The sequence below is a fragment of the Barbus barbus genome (genome assembly GCF_936440315.1).
Source record: "Barbus barbus genome assembly, chromosome: 27".
Lineage (NCBI taxonomy): Eukaryota > Metazoa > Chordata > Actinopteri > Cypriniformes > Cyprinidae > Barbus > Barbus barbus.
In genome coordinates, this window is record NC_136755.1 from 12169736 (window position 1) to 12187349 (window position 17614).

Below are 17614 nucleotides of genomic sequence, written 5' to 3' on the forward strand. Positions count from 1 at the left end.
AGTTTGAATGAGGCCACTTACTTTCCTATTGCGATTCTACAGTCTTCTGACAACTAAAAACCTGAAGATCCAGTTTAGTTTGAAGTCTCTGTAGGGCCAATACAGTTCTGTCCTGAGCTTTGTCTACAGATTCAAGCCAAATTACATTCAGCTGTCAGTGTTTTGTTTTCTATTCACGCAACACTGGTCATCTCCAGCTTAGGTAACGGAAACATGTTCCTGCAGCTACTGAATCAATTAAAACGTTATAAATAACATCTGAGGAATCATGCAGGGAGAGCTCCTCCATTCAAACAAGGACTTTATGACAGCAAATCTGAGAGAGCTTTGGTGATAACTAAGTGAATATGTAATTACTGCAAAACTAATTTCTTGCTAGAACTGACACCATAGTTGAAGAAGTTTGTCAAAAACCTACATTTACACACAAACTGACCACCAACTGCAGCTTCCAGATGCCATTTTTATTTTTAGCTCAACTGTCACAGAAGTGAATACACAGGATTGTGGGATGTCAAGCAAAGGATACATCTATGCAGGCTTCAAAAATCAATCAGATGAAGGCGTCGCAGTAAACAGGAAGTGAAGTTTACACTGGATTTGAGCATGCCCTGATGCCTTCCTGCTCTGGAATGCATCCTCCAAAGGCAGCATGTTTTAGCTTTTGCACTGTAAAAAAAAAAAAAAAAAAAAAAAAAAAAAATTGAGCCAACTTAAAATTAAGGCAACCAGCTTCAGCAGATTTTTGAGTTGTTTTAAGTTTATACAACAAAAAGTTGAGAATCTCCTACAGAAATAAGTTGAGAGAACTCAAAAATCTGCTGAAGCAGGTTGCCTTAAAATTTTAAAGTTGGCTCAACTTTTTTTTTTTTTTTTTTACAGTGTGGACGCAGCCATTATGTCAGGGTTTTGCTTTGACATTACTAAGGTGTTCAGAGTGATTTTTAACACATCACTTAAGGTCATTGCACACTCAGTCTGAAATTTTCATGTGCGTTTTTCGTATTCGTTATTCAAAAAATTTGTCATGCACAGAAACCTTGCACACTGAGTCTGATGCGTATTAATTAATCAGTTGTGAAAGAAAAAAAAAATAATTAACTGAAATAAAATAAGTTTAACGAGTTAGTTCACCCAGAAATGAACATTCTGTCATTAATTACTCACTCTCATGTTGTTCCAAACTCATAAGGCCTATGTTCATTTTAGGAACACAAATTAAGATATTTTTGGTGAAATCCAAGAGCTTTCTGACCCTCTATAGACAGCAACTCAACTGGCACGTTCAAGGCTCAGAAAGTTAATAAGGAAAACGTTATAGAAGTCTGTGTGACATCAGTGGTTCAACCATAATTTTACGAAGCTACAACAATACTAACCCTTTAGGTGCTAAAATTAATAAAACTAAACCTGAAATAATAATAAAAGCCAATAAAAAAATAAAATAAAATAAAAAAATCACAAAAATCACAAAACAAAAATCACTAAGACTAAAGCTTAAATTAAAACAATATAAAAATTTATGTTAAATCAGTTTTAATAAATATTATAATAGTGTAGCAACCACCCAAAATTAAATTAACTTCAAAACACTAAAAACAATGCAGAACGGTCTTCGAAGTGTAGTTGCTAAGGTTTTTAACCTGTTGCTGTGCTGTTTCGAAGGTGTTGTGGGTGGTTGCTAGGTGGTTACTTGCTGGCCCGGTTTTTAATTTCTTGTCCCTATATACCAGTTCTCTCTAGGCAGTCGTGGCCTAATGGATAGAGAGTTGGACTTGTAACCCGAAGGTCGTGGGTTCGAGTCTCGGGTCTTGCAGGGATTGTAGGTGGGGGGAGTGAATAACCAACACTCTCTCCACTCTCAATACCACGACTGAGGTGAGACCCTTGAGCAAGGCACCGGACCCACTGCTCCGGGATGGGTTAAATGCAGAGCACAAATTCCGAGTATGGGTCACTATACTTGGCCACACACCACTTCCCTTTTCCCTTTCTTTCAACTGTCCAATCACTTAGAAAATAAACATCACACCGTTCCAACCCATTTTAAGCCAGCAATTCTAGATATTGAGAATATAGAGCAACATGTCACCACAATCCCTGATGGGTTAATTTATCCTGAATCGAGACCTGCAAGAGTCTGGAACATTCCGTGATTGATTTGATGCTATTTTTACTCATCCCACTTCATGGAACTGGTTCAAATACACGGTCCATTTAAGTAAAGAAAAAGTCTTCAAGAAACGAGACTCGCTCTCTAAAACTACAAGGCTTAACCCGACAATTTGACAGAAATTTTTCACTACTATCCCGCCATTAGTGGAAAATATTCTTGGGAGCAATGAAAATAAACTCTCCGAGTTGCACAAACAAAGTGTTTGAGGGTCAAAAGCAATGCTTTAACCTGCACTGAGCCTTGACTGACTGGATTTTCTGAAGATCTCAGGCCTGAAGAACTATCATTCAGCAGCAGTAAAGTTTAAGCTTCCATACCAAGCATTATAATATATATATATATACATAATTATCTCAAGCACTGTAATTTGGGCAATAATAGCGTGCTATGGAAACACTGCACGCTGTGGGAGTGCTGGCATAGATTATTGTCTGCTGGGCCTTCTAACCTTCAAAGCATCTTCCCTGTAGAGTGCAGCCATTCTGTAGAGTCGCCAGGCTGTTCCTGAACCTGAGGTGCCAATGAACGGCTATGGTCTTAAATGATCCGGTCGGTGCAAGGCGGAGGGGAGGGGAACAAAGAGACACTGTGCTTAACACACACACACACAAAGCCAGCTGTCCATTGCTCCTCCCAAACCCCCAGCTGTATCTGGTCTTTCACCAACCATCCCCCCATCATCATGGGCCGAAACCAAACACAGCCCTTTCCACTGCCCATTTTCAGGATCTTCTCCTCAGTCAAACCGCCTTCACTGGAAACGCCCATCGCAATGCCAGCCTTCATTATGTGTGTGTGCCCAGACACGCTTTCATCTTTGGGCCTCAGCCCTACTCTACCCATTCATTGGGGTTTGCATTGGGCTGTTATTCTTCATGGTGGTACCATTTACATCTCTCAGGATGTCCTTCAATTGATGTAGATCTATTATAGGCATGGGCATGGCTACCTTTTTTCTTGTTGTTTGAATTTGGGAAAATGACAAATAAGACCGTCCATGAAATATAGTTTAAAACATGCTTCAAGTTAAAACTGTAAAAAAAATAATAATAAAATTACAAAAGCACAGAACTAAAATTAAAACAATAAAAGATAAAAATAAAAACAAAAGCTAATTGAAAAAACAACAAATACTGTATATTATATAAATAACAAATTAACAGTGATTTTATCACCCTGATATTTTTTACTAAAAACACCAGAAAAAAAAAAAATCTAAAATGAATTTTAATGTAGAAAATAAAAACATGCTTATCATAGAAGAGGTGTATTCAAATCATAAGTGTGAATTACATTTTTTTTTTATGTATTTTAGAACAAATTTACCATCCAGACAAAAATGGGCATCATGTTATTGACACTGATCCAGCTGGTGAAGTGTGGCTCACATTTTTTTTTTTTTTTTAGGTGAACCAGAACGATTCAAAAATGCATCATAAAATGACCTTACTCTGTCTGCCTGTTCTCAAAATGTTGAAGATTCTATTATTACAAAATTTTTCATATTAAATCAATTACATCAGCGATAAAAGGCATTCTCAGAGTCCTGTTCTGGCCATGGAAAGAGTAATAACCCTCTTGAATGTCATTACAATGCGATCAAACAACAAACAGGAAAGAACATAATACTCGTCTCTGGAAAAACATTCTACATGTCCATTATAGCAGGAAATAGATGAGTATGCGCTGTAGGTGGCACAGGAAGCAGCTCACCTGACTCTCTACTCAGATTTCCTCTCCGCTGAGGACGGATGTGCAGTTTTTTTCAGAAACAGTGGCTCTAACGTGACTCCAGTTCAATCATGTAAACAAAAAAACTGCAACAATAAAAAGCCTCAGGCGACTGTTGAAATAAAACTTGGCCTGTATAGATAGATTTAATAATACAATAATAATTCAAGATCTAATTTTTTTTAATTATTTTATTTTAATTATTTATTTAATTTTTTAATTATTTATTTTATTTTATGTTAATTATTTTATTTTATTTTGATTTTATTTTATGTTAATTGTTTTGTTTTTATTATTTTAGTTTTTGTTTTGTTTTGTTTTGACACTGGACAGAGTAAGATTTCTGCAACAGTGCTCACTAACACACACACCTTGCAGAAACAGGCCTGTCAGGGGTCAGACACTGTGACAATGTCTACAGCAGGTGGTCAGCAGACAGATGCACCGTCTGCCAGAGTTCATAGCAACCTGACAGAGACTGAAACAAATGGATAGACATAGAAGGGTGAGAAGAAAAAAGAAATAGCAGAACTGTAGTGAAGAAAACCACCTGCAGAACATTCCTAGCTGAACAGTAGCACAGGTCAACCATGTTATCAGAGGAGACATTCCAGCACCTCAAAAAAACAAGCTTCTCCCAGCAGCCATGTGTGTCTGCAGCTTTAGACCCTACAGAGGAGTGCATGTGGCCAACTTCTGCAAATGTGCATATCTTCTTCACAAGCCCCAGATTTTCATCAGTATGACTGTAATTTCAAGAGACACAATTTGACAAGCTCTAGTGCATGTATACAAGTTATGTTATCACTGAGCTGAAACTCTAGACATGTTATGAAGCACTAAAGGGAGTAGTTTATTATAGATACCAACTTTATCCTCACATACTGGTGGCACTTGACACCCACCAGCAGGTTAACCAAACAATCCTGGACCGTTTCAAGAGAAGGAAAAACACACTATGTGAATCAGCATTTAGATAACTTCAGGTAGATTTTTGGCTATGGAATGGCACAGAATTTAGCTCATTTTGAATGAACAAATTAACAGTAAATCAGCACACTTAAATCGAAACGTGATATGTTCTAGTGTCTGTGAATATTAAGCAGCAGAAATGCTATTTAAATGAATCCTTCATGTTCTATGTTTCTCTGTGAATGAATGGCGCCTGATGCTCGCAATGTTTTCAGCACTACACGAGGACATAAATACATGACCATAATCTTTAGATTATTTGAATATTATCTTTAGATTTACTGTTTATTTTGAGAAAAACTATTGTCGTATCATATACAAACAGAAACTTTAAGGTCTTCACAGCAACCCGTCAAAATAAACATTCAGTTTAACTTGAAGAAACTGTGACAGAAATATATTGCTTAATTTAATGAAATTTAATTTAATCTACTAACAATAGTAAAATTACTATCAAAACATTATTTTTTAAGGAATATTTACCAGAAAAAATACTTTATTTAGCAGAAAAATATAAATGCACAACACTTTTTTTTTTTTCTAAAATCAATTAATTAGAGATGCTTTTGATTATTAAAATATCATTAAAACAATTCAAATGGAATCCAGAAATTTAAAGGAATACACAGAATTTGGTAAAAATAAAACTGAATTTGAGAAAAAAATTAAATGCATTTCATAGGGCCATTTTAATTGTTAAAATTTTTAATAGTTGTTAAAGTAAAGTGTGTGTAAATTTCACGATTTCAATTCATTAACACATGCTTTTTGCGTAATAACATTTAATTTTACCATTAAAACAGAATCCAGAAAAATTTAAACGGAAAAAAATTAATTTGGAAAGAAATAAAACATCATTTGGGAAAAATAAATGGATTTCATAGGGCCCTATTATTATTATTAAATATTTAAAAATATTATTTAATATTTTAAATTAAATATTAAATTAAATAATAAATATTAAATGTATTTATATAATATTTTAAGTTAAAGGGGACCTATTATGCCCCTTTTTACAAGATGTAAAAGAAGTCTATAATGTCCCCAGAGTGTATATGTGAAGTGATCGACTCACATTGCTTTCATATGCAACTTTTAACTATTACATTCCTATTTAAGATCATTCTGTTAGCACTTGAAGGCAGCATCAGTGAAAACAGACAGAGACAATGATAGCTTTAGCAATTAGCATTACAGAGTGCCAAGAAGCGCTTTCAGAAAGGCAATTTGGAAAACAAACGCGTGAGACTTACTTTGTCTGCAGCTGACGTTCGCGCTCAAAGCGTTGGTATTTATTCTTAAACATTTAGGGGACGTTACCGATTTTTTCCGGGATATTTCCTTCAAAAATGAAATTTAACCACAGTGTCCTCGGCTCAGATGGGGGGAGATTATGGTGACTCCTATGTTCATTAGTACATCCCAAAACACAACACTTGTAAAACCTCTGTGGCGCTGACTTTGTATATATCTCCAGTAATGGCGGACACTCAGGGCTGTTTATGCTTATAGGGCAGAGAGCGTCATAAATGGATGGAACATTTTCCCCACAGTGACGTTAAGTTAAGTTAGTTGGGCAACGAGCCTAACATGTTCTTGTTCAACAGATGCATAGATTGCATAATTCTTTAAATAAATAAAACCTTTTTGTTTCATTTAATTACAGACCACACTGGAAGAGTGATTTAAAATATTACCACAAAAAAACATCCCCCAAAGCCAATGAAAATCCAAAATGTTTATCAAAAATGTTCTTCCATCTGTAAAACACTCTGCAAATGTAACTGTATTTATACTGTAGTGTGCACTCATCACTTTCTGCAGTGCTACTGCTTCATTTGTTTACACAGAGACACCCGTTGTTTACTGCTACACATTCACCCTCACACTGTAAAAGGGGCTCATAATCTCTGATATGCACTCCAACAGTGAATACAATTCGTTGCTAGCATATTACAGTCTCCTAGATCTTTATCCACAAAAGCTTTTAAAGTCAAAACCAGACAGCGATGACAAATTCAGTCCCACTGTATGTCTTCCCTCCTCAAATTGCAACCAAATACAGCCTGATGCTGTCACAAAAGGCACAGCCTGTGTCTTTTGTGACAGTATCAGGCTGCATTTGGTTCTGGTGAAACACAAATCTTTTTGATGAATCATCCGTCTTTAAATGAAACCTTGTGAAGGATAAAAGAGCAACGTTACAGTCTATCCGCTAGTTTCATTTAGCGCATGTCCGACACACCCAGCACAAACATCTCTACTGAGGCTTGATGTAATTAGTCGTAATGATGCTCATCAACAGGAAGAAAGCCAAAACGGGGGTGCAGTATTTTCCTCTTTATGCAAACAAACATTCTTGTAAAGGCATGCCACGCTGAGACCTCACTGAACCTATGAGAGAAAACAAGAGACAGACACAAAGACATAGAAACCTAGAGCTTTCATGACAGCAGTGCTCCTAGCATCCTGTCCAGACTTTCACTTCCTTTTCCTCTCATCCTTATGTCCTACATTTACGTGCATGAATTTTCAGATTCATCCAAGGCAGAGTACATACATGGTCAATGAAACATAGAAATAGACTATGTTATTATGTTGGTTTCGATAGCTTTTACAGCATTGATTCTAAAGAAATATTTTAATTGAATAACTCTTAACCTTAAAAGTTAATTGAGTTAATACTGTTAATCAATCATATCCAAGCAAAATATACTTGTGGTATTAAAAAAAAATATTATTTGTTTTAAATTTATTAATATAAATATTTAATTTAAAATAATAATGTATTTTTTCCATTAATTGCAATTAAATAAAAAATTTAATTAATGCTGTGACAATGTTTCCTCCTCTGAAAACATTTAAAAACTCTTAATTTCAAAATTAAGTACATTCAAATACAATTCCAATTTTATATGAATATATTTATTATATAACATTTAATGTTAATATTTAATTTCTCTCAAATAGATTTATATGTAATATATATTAACACATTTCATATCAATATTTCATTTATTATTTATGCATATTTTATATTTTTACAGTTTAACAGCACAGGGGTTTAAAATATAAAAGCTGACCAATATTATTAAATTCCCCAAACATACATTAAAAACATTTATCAGCACAGAGGAAGTTTAAGTCATTGTATTTTTGAATGGCAAAAAATAAATGAATAAATAAAAAGATCATGTCATTAACCAATTTCTCTCCAAAACAATTACTCAGTTACAGTTAGCTAACTAACCCATTTTAAAAACATGACGTTTTGCACTTGACCTGTGTCTCTCTTCTATTCTCTCTGACTCACACTGAGCTCACGGTCTGACCTGAAGCAAAACACCACAGATGATGCAGGTCTGTAAGTGTTTACAGAGAGCCAGTGAATCAGCACTCCAGCAAACACAGCCAATCCAACGGCTCACAACAGGAACGAGACGAATCTTAACCCAAGATGAAGTCCTAGAAAAGTGGATCAAGATGTAGGCCATTAGTGCCCAACTTTAAAACTGCAGGATCCACGTGGAGAGGATCAAAGCTGGATTTGTGTTGATCCCTACACTCCAACACTGTTAATACGGCCATCCCAGACCTCTTGCTCTTTTAATGGCCTAAGTCTTGGCAAAGTGACGAGATGGCATGATAACAGCATCAGGATGCAGTCTGACACGCTCGCCAGAGGAATCGAGAGCGAGCCGCCACTGACAGCCTTCCAAGAGAGAAAGTTTTTACTGCGAGCGCACAGCTGGAGTGCACAGCTGGGATGATCGTAAGCATGCAGCTGCAGTTACCTGAGGCTCACAAAGACTATCTGTGCCCGCTCAGAGATGGCGGATTGTGCCAAATCAGTACCAGCAGGACCAGTTCAACCAAATATTGGTACATACAAGCAACGCCGCAGGATCACTGGCTTCCCGAGAGCACAGGTGCGAGGAAAAGCTTCAAATCCCACCTAGCGTTGCTGGCACAGGCCAGAAATGATGACCAACCCAGTTACACAGGACGTTTAGACAAAAGTAAAACCAAACACAAGACTCTGAATCCATTTGAACAAAAACAAATCTTTCTGACCTGGTTTAAGACTCACATATTCATCCTCCAAAGCAGGGAAGTAATAGAACAGTTTCAACCCAATAAAACTATGACAGCATCACAGATTCGCTTTACGCTTCCACTGACACTTAAGCGACGTTAACACCTTCATTTAAACCTGTCTGCATCTGTAATTAATGTATTGCCAGAAGCAGTAATTACATGCACTGCAACATTATCCACTAAACCAGGAAATTGATCTTGGCAGACTTTGCTGGAGGGATGGGATGTTGATGCCCATCAGATGATATCTGGAGCCATAAGAAACAATAGCAATCTGGTTTTATGCAGTGGAAGAGATATTGTATTGTTTTCCTTTAAAAGATTACCGTACTGACCCGAATATAAGACGACCCTGACTATAAGACGACCCCCCTTTTTCTAGATGTACCTTTTGGAAAAAGGCTTTTTGAAAACCAAATCTTGTTTTGTTCATTTTTCTCTCTCTGTAAAACACTTTTTTATTATTTTCATATTGCATATTTTTCCTATTTTAATTTTTGTTTTGAAAGTATGGTAAATACTGGTCAAATGTACCAACAATGACATTTAAAAATATACCATTTTTGATATAGACTACCATAAAAATAACAGGTAGCCCATTTGAATTATATAACATTTAGGCTATCCATGTCATAGTAGCCTACCAAAATTTTATTAACAGTAGAAGTGAAATCTTTTTGTAGTCTTCAAATCTGGGTACGGTCTTATGCTTTAAAATCGCTTACAGAGGAAGTTTGGTCCCATCAGCCTAACATGACAGTCACGAATCATGCTGCTGTAAGAATTTTATTTTTCTTTTGTTTTCACTCGCGATCTTTAAAACACACATTACATTACATATTTCATGGCACACTCATTTTATGCGTGTTTGGCGCCACCTATTGTTGTGGGTGCATTATTGACATGTCAAAGTCTAGACCCTGAATAGAAGACGACCGAAGTTTTTCAGATGTATTTCCAAGAAAAAAAAAAAAAACATTGCCTTATATTCGGGTCAGTACGATAATTAATGCATGGACATTAAATTGATAAAAAGTAATGTTTTTAAAGTTACAAATAAATAAATTGGTAAATAAATTGTTATTTTGAAGTTTCTATTCCTCAAAGAATATTTCAATGCTTATATTAAGAAATATTTGAGCACCAAATCAGCAAGTTACAATAATTTCTGGAGGACTTTTGTGACACTGAAAACTGGAGTAATGATGCCGAAATTTTAATTTTGCCATCCCAGAAATAAATTACATTTTAAAATATATTGAAATATAAAACAATTATTTAAAATTGTAAAAATATTTTACAATATTACGGTCTTAAATATATTTTTGATCAAATACATGCAGGCTTGGTGAGCTCAAGAGACTTCTTTCAAAATCTATTAAACATTGTAATCACCAAACATTTGAATATAGTTTATACTTGCTAAAAATAGACTGCCAACATTTACACTAGCAAATAAAGTTTACAGAAATCAACTAAAAAGTCCAATAGTTTCTCTTATTGGTGCTTTTCCACTGCATGGTGCGACTCGGCTCGGCACGGCTCAGTACGGTATGGCATGGCTCGGTTCGGCATGGTTTGCGTTTCCACTACAGTTTAGTACCGCTTTAGAGTAGGCGGGATTATTCACATGCCGTTATAGTTGCGCCGCCTCTACTGCCTTGACTCCAGAAAAACGTTTTCATTCCATCAAACGTGTCACTCCATCAAGCCCTCACTGCATCCACTCCTCAGCTATCAACGAGAGGAACGCCTGTACTTCCTCCACAGACAATGAAATTGTGGTTGTTTAAAAAAAAAAAAAAAAAAAAAAGATGCACTCATTCAAAACAGCTGCGTTCGATCCTTCGCTGGCTGTGCTGATTTAAATCTAGCAGGTCAGTTGTGTCTTGTGTCGCAAGTTCAATGACACAGGCAGTGACGATTTTCTCTGGCCAAACGGTGATCAGCAGAGTTTACACGTCACGTTTTGGTAACGGTACAAAGGGCTGCACGATAAGTCGAAATCGCAATCGCGATTAGATAGAAGCTGCGATTGTCAGGCGTATCTTTCAGTGAAAGCACGGTTCTGTGATCAGCAGTAAATCTCCATCCGAAGGCCAGAGGGTGCGATGAGACCGGAAGCCAGACCCATAAAATTTACAAAATTGAAGAAAAAGGTGGATAGCAGTTGCTGAATAAACAGAAGATTAAACTGTTTTCATTGATTCAATGTGACTAATAAACACACGACTACGATAATATATGGTTTATCTGAGTTCTTATTATTACCATTTTCATTATAATAAAGTATATTTATAATGCAATGCCTTTATCACTGTGTGCCTTATTCTGTGTAAGAAGCACATCATCTCACAGAAGGATTTATTTCAAACACTGACGTTATGAAGTGAGTTTGGAGTAAAAACATATTAAATGTGGTATTTTCACCGGTTTTCAGATGGAGCAGCATTTACTACACAGAGCCATAGTTCACTGAGAAGCTACGCAAACAGCTTTCATTATCGCAAATGATTTTATAATCATGCAATAATATTGCCTGTGTTTTTTTTTGCATAACCTGTCAGTGAACTCTGTATAGGAAATGCTGCTCCATCTGAAAGCACGTGATGGGGATTTACTGCTGATTACAGAACTGGCTTTATTGACTAAATGTGCATGGAAATCGCATTCGATTTAATCGTGCAGCCCTAACAGTACGGTTCGCTTGGAACTTCAACCAAGGTGGTACTGAAAAAAGTACCAGGTACTGTACACAGTGGAAAACCCCCCAAAAGTGAACCGTACCGAACCATACCATGCAGCAGAAAAGCACCATATGTGACAACACTGGAGCTGCACTGGACAAAAGCCAAAGCCAAAAGATCCTCATTCTTATTTTGGTGGCAAGAAAGATAAGAGAAGACAGCGATGAACACATCAGACAAGGAACGGTTGAGAGTCCCCCTTGAGTAAGTGAGTTTAGATGTGAGATAAGGGGGCTGGGTGGTGAGAAAGATATAAAGTGAGGAAGAAGGGAGGAACGTGAAACGCACACACAGAGAGAAAGAGAGAGATAGAGAGAATCACTTGCAGTAAAGAACTCATCATAAATTGGCAAGGTTGCACTCAGAGGTGAGAGACTGAGAAACTGCAGAAAGTAATTTATATATACATGCCGCACATGTGCAGAATTTCAATGAGCCGTTCACATAGTGACTACTTAAACTTAGTGACTCTCTTAGAAAACTCATCTGATCTCAGTTACTGCCTCCACCGCACACACAGACAATGATAAGCCCCCTGACATCAACTCAGAACTGAAGACAATGAAAAGCAGAAGCATTTCTTACTTGACTAAAAATGCCTCCCTCATGAGTTTAGCATGATGCAGAAACTTTAAAGAGAGGAAAAGCAACTGAAAGTAGTGCACACATTCAACAAACCCCTGTGGTCTAGCAGTATAAGCTCTGATATTGTGTCACAGTGCTCATTTGAGCTTTGTGGATTTGAGTCTGGCTTGCAACACTTACCATTTTCCTTCCATGCTCTACTCTCTGTCAATCCTGTCCCATTTCTCACATTCTATTTAAAAAAGATAACACAGCAGCACCCAAAAGACAGCAAAATGTGCATTTGACAATGTTGTGACGTGACTCAATTATTTCTGACCCGGAAAACATTCTACATGCCGCTAAAATGCACTGGACATGCTTACATCTCAAGACCAACAGCGCATGCATGCAATCTTAAGGAGCAATTGGGCAAGACGCTGAGCTCACACTTGCCTCCAGATACAAAAGTGACTCAACGACATGAGGATAAGATAAACGGTCTGCCACTGCAACAAAACACATTCTCATCTGGACTCCACAAGACCAGCATGCATCTGAACTACAAAGTCAAGGAAATATATGCATGAAAAAAGAAGAAGACTTTGAGCTTCTGATAGATTTTCGAATGAAAAGGAACAAACTATTTCCTTCCCAGAGGGCATGGAAGTTCCTACTACTTACAGATGTTATTTCTTCCTCAATTTTGACACACTTTCAGAGCTATTTTGAATAAACCATAATCTATGCATACAATATATTGGTGTATCAAGAATTCTGCTGGTGTTTCAACAGTCTCAAATAAGGCTGCAACAAATAATTGGTATAGTTGTTGATAAAAAAAATTTAAATGTCAGAAATTAACTAAATTTAACCGAAATAACATCAGTCAAAAACATCTACAGAAGTGAACCTATCTACAACACCCTCATAAAATTAAGTACTTTAATTTGAATAAAATAAATACAGGAATTTTTATATAAAGGTTTGACACATAGCAAAAATTGGCAAAAGATTAAAAAAAAAAATGGATTTAAAAAATACTTTTCAAAGTTGTACATAAAATAAAGAGTGCTGGACTAGATATTTTACAAGAAAATATTATTTTAATCTTTCTACTTCAAAATTTCATATTTAGGTCAACATGTTACTTGACGTTTCATTGTAACTATTTGTGAAATTTACTAGCAATTAAAATTGTTTCAAAATAAATCCTGCACCTACTTTTTCAGTGTAGAGCACAGTGTATCAAAAATGCATAAAAAAACTGTCAAATACATTAAGTTAAAACTGTTTTATTCCATATTTGTTTATTGGAATCATACAGTGTTTTGTTTGATATGTTTTCTTTGTGTAACTGCCTATTTTTGTATGAGTAATTTTAATAAAACAAAGGCATACATAACTTTCTCTCATACATTTAGATTTTGCATCTTAAGTAAGATAATTGCATAGTTTCATTCAACTGGGGAAAAAAAACAGTAGCCTTTTTTTTCCTTTAATCGAACGACTATCGATTATCAGCACTAATCTTAAAGCGGTATTTCACCTAAAAAATCTGTCATCGTTTACTCACGTCCGTGGAACACAAAAGGCGATGTTAGGCACTAGGCAAAAGACTGACAGATTCAGTCACCATTCACTTACATTGCATCTTTTTTGCCTACAATGAAAGTAAATGGTGACTGAGAATATCATTCTGTCTCACATCTCCTTTTGTGTTCAACTGAAAAAAAAAGTAATTCGTGTTTGTAACGACATGAGTGCGAGTAATATACATAATAACGCCATAAGAGCAAACAATGACAGAATTCGAGAGAGCTGTTTTAAGAAACGGGACCTTTATTTCACGCACACAGTCACAGCCAAACGAAAGTCTTATTCTCAAATCCACCAGGATCTTCTAGTAAATAAAAAATCGTATTATGAGCTAAATAAGTTTGAAATGACAGAAAATATATTGCTTTTCTGTTTCACTGTCTTTCCTATAAAGACAATAGAGAAGTCATTGTGCAGAAGTCTCTAATTCACCATTCTCAATTTAACACTTGAACAGGATCGATCGTAAAATTAAATCACTGATGTTTGTGACACTCTTTTGACCTCACAGTCTCACTCACTTTTGAGTGCCTTTGTGGAACAAAACACGCATGAAGTGAAGCACAGCCAGTCATGCACTGAGCTCTGTCAAACTCTCCACCCGCTGCGATCTGTCTGTCCTCAATAGAGGGGCTATTCTTATAACTGCACACTACAGCGCTTAAACTTCACCCAGCGAGGATGAAACAGCGCGAAGTGGTGCCGGATCGCACCGACACCAGATCAACATCAGGCGAATCGGCAACGCAAAATAAATCGTACGAACCTGAAGCGGCGAGGCGACTTTTTCTCCTTCCAGGGATTGATGTTTGGGAGTTTGTTGCAGTCGCGCGCTCCCTCCCTTTCTCTAGCGCACTAGATAGATAGCGCTGATGTTGTTTTCACTTCCTCTTTCCTCCTCCTCCCGGCTCATGATTGACTCCGCCGCTTCAGGAATCCACCAATCACAGCACAGTAAATCCTGATCATTCAATAGACAGATAAAATCGCATCAGGGTGTTTTCTCAGTTTAATGTAGTTCAATGGTCGGCAAGAGGCGGCAATAATATCTGGCCCGCGCCCGTAGCCAGATTATTTTGATAGCGGCTGGTTCTGAAACAGATCTGTCATGACAGCAACAGTTACTCACAATCAGAGAGTATGGGAGCGGAGCGGTGTGAATTTGAATGGAGCGAGGAGCGGATTTTTTAAAAGTTGGAGTGTTCCGCTCACATACTCTGCCGGACACCGCCACAAATGTGGCTTTTTGATAATAACTGTCCTACTACAGGATTTAAACACAGAGTAACAGCTCACTACCACTTACAAAAGACACTGTAATTTTATTTATTTTGACCTGATGCCAAACTTACTTGCCCCTGGTCTAGTTGTTATTTTAAATGTGATGTTTTTGCTTCTTGATATAAAATATTTGTAGGCCATTTTTTTTTTAAGTAAAGAAGACATATAGGGACTTCCAATGTAAAAATTGATCTGTAACACTTCATAATATACTTAACTAACCTTACTACAGTTGTTTATCAGTTTGGTATGAGATCATCCTATTTAAATCAATGTGATAAACAACATAAAAAGTAATCTAAAAGTAATCAAAAAGTAGTCTGATTACATTACCTAAAATCTGGAATCTGTGTGTATGTGTGTGTGTGTGCATGTTTATGTGGTTTATGAGGACACAAATTTGTATAATGACATGGGTATGACAGAGGTATTACAATATGAAGGTGGTTTATGAGGACAATGCCTATGTCTCCGTAATTCAAAAGGCTTAAAAAACATACTAAATGGTGTTTTTTTGAAAATCTAAAAATGCACAAAGTCTCTTGTGAGGGCAAAGTTTAGGTGTAGGGTTGGTGTAGGGCAATAGCACACACAGTTTGTTCAGTATAAAAACCATTACGCCTATGGAGAGTCCCCATAAACCACAAAAACCAACATGTGTGTGTGTATGTGTGTGTGTGTGTGTGTGTGTGTATACACTGAACAAAATTATAAACGCAACACTTTTTCTTTTGCCCCCATTTTTCATGAGCTGGACTCAGTCAGTATCTGGTGTGACCACCATTTGCCTCACGCAGAGCGAAGTTGCTGGATATTGGCAGGAACTGGAACACGCTGTCATATGCGCTGATCCAGAGCATCCCAAACATGCTCAGTGGGTGACATGTCCGGTGAGTATGCTGGCCATGCAAGAACTGGGATGTTTTCAGCTTCCAGGAATTGTGTACAGATCCTTGCAACATGGAGCCGTGCGTTATCATGCTGCAACATGAGGTGATGGTCGTGGATAAATGGCACAACAATGGGCCTCAGGATCTCGTCACGGTATCTCTGTGCATTCAAAATGCCATCAATAAAATGCACCTCTGTTCGTTGTCAATAACATACGCCTGCCCATACCATAACCCCACCGCCACCATGGGCCACTCGATCCACAACGTTGACATCAGCAAACCTCTCACCCACACGACGCCGTCTGTACACCTACATGCTGTCTGCCCTGTACAGTGAAAACAAGGTTTCATCCATGAAGAGAACACCTCCCCAAAGTGCCAGATGCCATCGAATGTGAGCATTTGCCCACTCATGTCGGTTACAACGACGAACTGCAGTCAGGTCGAGACCCCGATGAGGACGACGACCATGCAGATGAGCTTCCCTAAGACAGTTTCTGACAGTTTGTGCAGAAATTCTTTGGTTATGCAAACCGATTGTTGCAGCAGCTGTCCAGGTGGCTGGTCTCAGACGATCTTGGAGGTGAAGATGCTGGATGTGGAGGTCCTGGGCTGGTGTGGTTACACGTCGTCTGCGGTTGTGAGGCTGGTTTGATGTACTGCCAAATTCTCTGAAACGCCTTTGGAGACGGCTTATGGTAGAGAAATGAACATTCAATTCATGGGCAACAGCTCTGGTGGACATTCCTGCAGTCAGCATGGCAATTGCACGCTCCCTGAAAACTTGGGACATCTGTGGCATTGTGCTGTGTGATAAAACTGCACATTTTAGAGTGGCCTTTTATTGTGGCCAGCCTAAGGCACACCTGTGCAATAATCATGCTGTTTAATCAGCATCTTGATATGCCACACCTGTGAGGTGGATGGATTATCTCGGCAAAGGAGAAGTGCTCACTAACACAGATTTAGACAGATTTGTGAACAATATTTGAGAGAAATAGGCCTTTTTTGTACATAGAAAAAGTCTTAGATCTTTGAGTTCAGCTCATGAAAAATGGGGGCAAAAACAAAAGTGTTGCGTTTATAATTTTGTTCAGTGTATATATATATATATATATATATATATATATATATATAGTGCTGTCAAACAATTAATCGCATCCAAAATAAAAGTTTTTGTTTACATAATATGTGTACTGTGTATATTATGTATATAGCAATACACCTACATGCATGTATATATTTAAGAAAAATATTACGTTTATATATTAAATATATTTATATATCATATAAATATATTCATGTACATATTTTCAAATTAAATGCTGTATATGTGTGTATTTATATATACGTAATAAATATACACAGTGCACACACATATGTTATGTAAAGAAAAACTTGACAGCACTAATGTATATATTTCTACCCAGCTCTGTGTGTGTGTATATATAAAATGTTTTGTAATTTTATTTTTGCAGCCAAAACTGCTGTGCTGGAATTTTCTGTCACAATTAAGCTTCAAATTACACTTCTGATTAAACTTCTTTAGCTAA

The 17614-nt window shown here is 37.0% G+C and overlaps 1 protein-coding gene across 2 annotated transcripts in view; it reads right to left on the reverse strand.

Moving 5' to 3' along the window:
- The window catches only part of LOC306846843 (engulfment and cell motility protein 1), a 98343-nt gene extending 83552 nt beyond the window's left edge, over positions 1-14791 (reverse strand). For both annotated transcript variants that reach the window (XM_079380491.1, XM_079380487.1), the window contains exon 1: positions 14654-14791. The gene's annotated coding sequence lies outside the window, so the exon portion shown is untranslated. The remainder of the gene's footprint in view (positions 1-14653) is intronic.
- Positions 14792-17614: the final 2823 nt, after the last annotated feature.